We start from the raw sequence: 6233 nt of genomic DNA, 5'->3' as shown, positions 1-6233 counted from the left end.
CAGAAGGTAAAAATCCTGGTAAATTTCTTATTAGCAGAGATGTAACCTTTGATGAATCTGCTATGCTTGATCAGAGTAGAGGTTGTGAAAGTATTGCAGGTACAAAAGATTGTGGTGCTAACCAGAGGGTGGAGTTTGAGACTCCTGACAGAGTTGTGTTAGAGGAAAAGCAGCAGGATAATAATATTGATCAATCCGATCAACCAGATCAGTCAAAACCTCAAGGGAAACCGGTTGAGGGGGAAGCTGATGACGCTGGTACGGGGGTTGAAGATTCCATAGCAGCAAGAAAGGGAAAGAGAAATATTCAGAAACCAGCTAGGTTTGCAGGATGTGTCAATACGTGTGACATGGATTCTGTTGCTTATGCACTAGCGGTTGGTGATGATCTTGGCTCTGATGAGCCAAAGACATATAAAGAAGCTGTGGCGAGTAAAGATGCAGAAACCTGGATTATGGCAATGAATGAAGAGATGCAGTCTCTTGAAAAGAACAAGACTTGGGATCTTGTTGCACTACCAAAAGGGGTGAAGCCAGTGGGATGCAAGTGGGTCTTTAAAAGAAAGGAGGGAATTCCTGGTGTTGAACCTGCTAGGTTCAAGGCGAGACTGGTGGCAAAAGGGTTTTCACAGAAGGAAGGAATCGATTACCATGAAGTCTTTTCTCCTGTGGTGAAACACAAAACCATTCGGGTTCTTTTGGCAATGGTGGGTGCTTTTGATCTGGAGCTGGAACAGCTTGATGTAAAAACAGCATTCCTTCATGGTAATCTAGAAGAACAGATTTACATGTCTCAACCAGAGGGGTTCTACAGTTCTAAAGGGGACCAGGTATGCTTGTTAAAGAAATCTCTGTATGGCTTGAAGCAGTCTCCGAGGCAATGGTACAAGAGATTTGACTCATTCATGGTGTCTAATGGTTATACTCGTAATCAGTTTGATAACTGTGTTTACTCGAAGAAAGTTTCTACTGATTCCTTTGTGTATCTGCTGTTGTATGTGGATGATATGTTAATTGCAGCTAAAAATATGGCTGTAATTAATGACTTGAAGGCTCTACTAAAGGGTGAGTTTGAGATGAAGGATTTGGGTGCGGCAAAGAAAATACTTGGTATGGAGATCTGGCGTGATAGAGAAGCAAGACGGTTATGGGTTTCTCAAGAAAAGTATATTGAGAAAGTTTTGCAAGCATTCTCTGTTGAGCAGTCCAAACCGGTAAGTACCCCTTTGGCGGCACACTTTAAACTTGATCGAAGCACTATACCGGCTACAGATGAAGAGGTTAGTTACATGAAGACGGTTCCATATTCAAGTGCAGTTGGAAGTCTTATGTATGCGATGGTATGTACGAGACCGGATCTCGCTTATGCGGTTAGTGTGGTGAGCAGGTTTATGGCTAATCCGGGTAAAGCTCACTGGGGAGCTGTAAAGTGGATCTTGCGATATTTGAAAGGAGCGTCTGATATTTGTCTGGTATATGATGATAAAGGCCATGGTGATGGTCTTGTTGGCTATGCAGACTCTGATTACGGGGGTGACTTGGTGAAACGAAGATCACTAACTTGTTTTATCTTCACTTTGTTTGGATGTGCAGTCAGTTGGAAGTCTACTTTACAACCTACGGTTGCATTGTCGACGACTGAGGCGGAATACATGTCAATGACTGAAGGTATTAAGGAGGGTATCTGGTTACATGGTCTGGTGCAGAGTTTGGGCCTGAAGGTGGAGAAACCGGTGTTATTCTGTGATAGTCAAAGTGCTTTGAGTTTGGCTAAAAATCCAGTGTATCATGAGAGAACCAAACACATTGATGTAAGGTTGAATTTTATCCGTGATGTTCTGGAGGAAGACAAGTTTTCTATTCAGAAAATAGCTACAGAGCACAATCCAGCTGATATGTTGACAAAGGCGCTACCGACGGAGAAGTTTGAGCACTGCTTGAACTTGGTGAATATTCGTAGGAGGTAAAGCCCTCTCGGGGCATCTGGCAGGAAGGAGACGATTGAGAGATACTGACGAACCTTTGGCGGTTGGAGAAACTCCAAGTCAAGGTGGAGATTGTTGAAACGTGACTTGGATTTAGCGGTCTACCCGACCCTAAACCAAAGCGAAATGGCTGTTTCAATTGGCAGGGTTCCTTTTGGGCTTATCCTAATCGATAACAAATAGGCTTACGGTTTAGGGTGTTTTGGGGTGCTTATAAATAGACAACTATGGTTCTTAGTCGGATGACACATTGTAAATCTCTGAATCAGTATAATAAAATCTCTCCGGTTCCTGCCCGTGGACGTAGGTTGACACACCGTCACCGAACCACGTAAAACCTCTATGTTCTTTATTTGCTTTCTTTCTCGTTTTCTCATAACAGTTGCAATACAAATTGACATAATTGAGTGACCGATCTTGCAAAAGAAAATGTATGCAGTTGCAAAATATATTTTTATACTAAATTACTTAGATTTTATACGACGAATAAAGTAATGTGTTGTAATTTTGCAATTGGTTGTGCAACGTGTGTATTCTGTAAAAAAAAAACAAATATTCCCCTAATTTAATCCCTAAACCCACCCAACTCCAACTCTGCTGCTTCTCTGTCACCGACTTCACTTCACCTTCCTCCTCCCGTTTAGCCGCCCGCGACCTGAAGCCTCTGCCACTTAGTCCACACCACCGCGGCCGCACTTCCGTCGTCCATCAGTCAATTGCCGCTCTTCTCCCGTATCTCCGACCAACGTCCGCCGCCAAGCTTCAGTTGTGAGGCGCCACTCTTCGAAATGTCCTCTTCATCGGTGTAAGTTTCGTTCCTAAATTCGTATTGTTGCATATCTGTGTTGTTTTCATTAATTTTTTTTTTCCATCTTGTTTGTGTGTTGGAATTGATTTGGGGAAATAGATCGATCACTAGTTTTTTTTTTTTCCATCTTGTTTGTGTGTTGGAATTGATTTGGGGAAATAGATCGATCATTGATCTGATTCAGGACTTGGTTGAAACACTGAAGATTTTGTTTGGTTTCAGTGGTTGAGATTTAGGTAGGATGATGTTTGAGGTTGGGGAATATAGATCAAATTAGGTTTTATCCAAGCGTAGACACTTGATTGAATTTGGAAATTTGCATCTCAGTTTTGATGATGATTAGGATTGAATTCTTGGTTTCATTTCTTGGATCTGCTAAACGCTTATCGTATGGTTTTGTTTGCGCATTTGATCTTGTTTTGATCTTTGACAGTTTTCTCACCAAGATATATATATATATATATGTATTCGTCCAGATTTGATCTTGTTTTGAGTCTTTTATTTATTGATTGGGAAATGGAGGTTTATGCCATTTTAAAATGTTGCAACGTTTACATAACAAGATAAATGCAAATTGAAAAGCATGGTTTTCATATATATATATATATCTGAGAGCAGCTAGACAGTCGAAGATGAACTGGAAGCAACAGAATTTTAGCATCACATTTGCTTATTGGTTCCAACTAGCTGTTTTGTCCTTCACTAACCATGACATTTGTTCTGATTAAATGGAAAAGTATAGACAAGATGTGTTTGTTTGTGTTTAGTGTGTTTTGAAACTGAAAGGTTTAAATGAACATTAGGTTTTGATGTAATGTTCGAAATGGAAAATGTGTTGGATGTGATTTTTTAATGGAAAATAGGGGTTAGCTGTAATGTTTTTTAGGGAAAAAAAATAGTCTATTGTATATTGAATAACACAAAAACAAAACCGAAAACACAAACGATAGCACCCCATCTTCCAGTAGATTTCTGAGATAGAATCCTATTGATTGACAACAGAGTAGATTTCATGAACATATTGAAATTAACAATTATATAGTCTCATGGTGATACCAAATTTAGAAGTCGCCAACAGATCTATAGGCATATAATGTAGAGGAAAGGATGTGACATACACACTCAACAAATGAAAAATGAATGTCTATGGCAATGAGGAGAACATGAAACAAAGGAAAGTTGGGGATATACTAACAAAACATATACTCATGGAGCCAAAATCACCAGTGTTAACAGATTTATGTACAGTTTGAAACCCAGTCAAACCAAATAAAAAACACCTACCTCATCAAGAAGCTCACTCCGACCTTGACCAGCTTCAACGGCTTCCAAGGCTTTCTCATGGTATCCACGTTCAAGAAGCCAAGATATGTGATCTTCTGCATCCCTAACATCCAAAGTTTTTCTATATAATTCAGAACCTTGAACAGAGCATGATCAGAATTTATGAAAGACATATATATATATTGTCAGGTCTTAGAAAGAAAAACACATACTACATTTCAGAAAACATTGAATTCTTTTAAAAAAGAAAATAGACAGAGAAATAAGATGTCTTTAGTAATAAATGTTCTCAACCACCAACAACACAAACAATAATTGAAGAAAGCACGCTATCAGATTCGGCCGGAGGTTTACCCAAATTACACTCTGCACTCAAAATGTAGTGACCGCGAATTCCTACGTCATATAAAAACTAAAAAGAAAAAAAGAAAAACCAATTGCGGAAAGCAGATTCCTGTTTGTGGGAATGTTAGCCAGAACAATCCCCTTGTAATAGACTTCCAGAGGTCACTGAACGCATACTCCTAGAGCAACAGGATGCAGCCACGCCTAGATAAATTCTAGAGTATCATCCAAATTTTGCACAACCACCATTCTCAATAATCTACAATCAACAATCTTTGGCATTCTTCCTAACAACATTCTCATACTCTTGAGTTGCATTAGCTGTAGAAACATGCAGCCTAAACCAGCAAGCTAAATTGAACATTTATCCACATGTTTCTTATCCAAAATTTTAAAATCTCAATCCTATGCTCCACTATTCAGTTTGACCTTAGCTAATAATGATGTGGTCAATGGAAAAATACAACAAACATGGACAACAAACATTGATTTTCCTTAGTATGAAAATATTTAAGTTTAAAATATTGGACAACAAAAGAACAGTTATATCTAACTTGTCTGTCACAAAAACATCAACAGAACATAACTAGAAGGCTATATTAATGGGAGAGAAGGGAAATGAAGGAACCAACCTAGGTTTAGCAATAACTACATCATTTGGGGACACTATATAATACAATGGTTCATCACCAGCAGCCCACTGACCACCAGCATAACTGCTACCTACAATCAAGAACACAATGCTATCATCAGGTCAAATTTGTACATATGAAAGAACTCTTCAAGATCAAGCTCTAGCTTATTTTAAAAATCTATTCATTTCGAACCTTCTGTGTCATCTTTTACTACTTTATATGACAACATATCAATCAAGTAAAATAAATAAATATATTAATCAACAGTAATAAAAAGAAAAAATGTTAATAAGACACTTGACTATCGTGTCGTGAAGAGATAAACTGGAAATGCCATGATATACATAACAGAACTTACAGGGTATCTTCTTCCGTTGGCCAACTGCAAAAAGAAAAATAACAACGTCAAAGTCATTAGTTAGTTTCAGGTAGAACCAACTCAAGAGTTAAAACCTCCTAAATTAATTACCAATACTATCGAAAATTTTAAAGGAAATCCGAAAAATCTTTCAAACTAGCAGTGAAAAGCAAAACCTAGATTCAAGTTCAAGTTAAACCAAATCCTCAAAAAATAACACACGAACAAATAAAAACTTTATTAAATTAATGAGATCAACAACAATGGAGAGAAAAAAAAAAAAAAAAAAAAAAAAACGACGGATTAGGTGGCTTTTGGGAGTGAAATCGAAGGCGAAATCTAACGCGATGCTGGTGGTGGTGGTTGAATTAGTAGAACGACGGCTTAGGCGGTTTTTGGGAGCGGAATCGAAGGCGATGCAGGTGGTGGTTGAATCAGTAGAACGACGGCGGCTTGGGAGTGGAATCGATGCGGAATCGGCGAGGGTGAAGTTAGGTAGGGGGAAGGCGGATAATAATATTATTATTATTATTATTATTTTTTATTTTATTTTATTTTATTATTATTTTATTTTTGATCGGAAGTTTATTTTATTTTATTATTATTATTATTATTTTATTATTATTATTATTAGTTGTTTTAATAATAATGGTATGTACGGTTATATTATATGTAAATATGTAAAAATATATATAATAATAATAATATAATAATATTAACAAAATTTTAGGATATAATAATAAATAATAATAATAATAATAATACAAAAAGAAATTTTTTTTTTTTTTATTACGACGGAATATATATCAATTGTAAAA

The 6233-nt window shown here is 37.1% G+C and overlaps 1 long non-coding RNA gene across 1 annotated transcript; it reads right to left on the bottom strand.

Moving 5' to 3' along the window:
* Positions 1-3879: 3879 nt before the first annotated feature.
* LOC127255109 (uncharacterized) lies at positions 3880-5884 on the bottom strand. Its single transcript, XR_007839573.1, has 4 exons — positions 5760-5884; positions 5416-5439; positions 5055-5145; positions 3880-4180 (listed from the first exon to the last, which is right to left on the bottom strand). It is a non-coding gene; the product is annotated as an uncharacterized LOC127255109 (long non-coding RNA).
* Between the last annotated feature and the right edge of the window lie 349 nt (positions 5885-6233).

This window comes from Andrographis paniculata, unplaced genomic scaffold (genome assembly GCF_009805555.1).
Source record: "Andrographis paniculata isolate CXL003 unplaced genomic scaffold, ASM980555v1 Contig53END, whole genome shotgun sequence".
In the NCBI taxonomy this organism is placed as follows: Eukaryota; Viridiplantae; Streptophyta; class Magnoliopsida; order Lamiales; family Acanthaceae; genus Andrographis; species Andrographis paniculata.
This window is presented reverse-complemented; position numbering and strand designations above follow the sequence as displayed.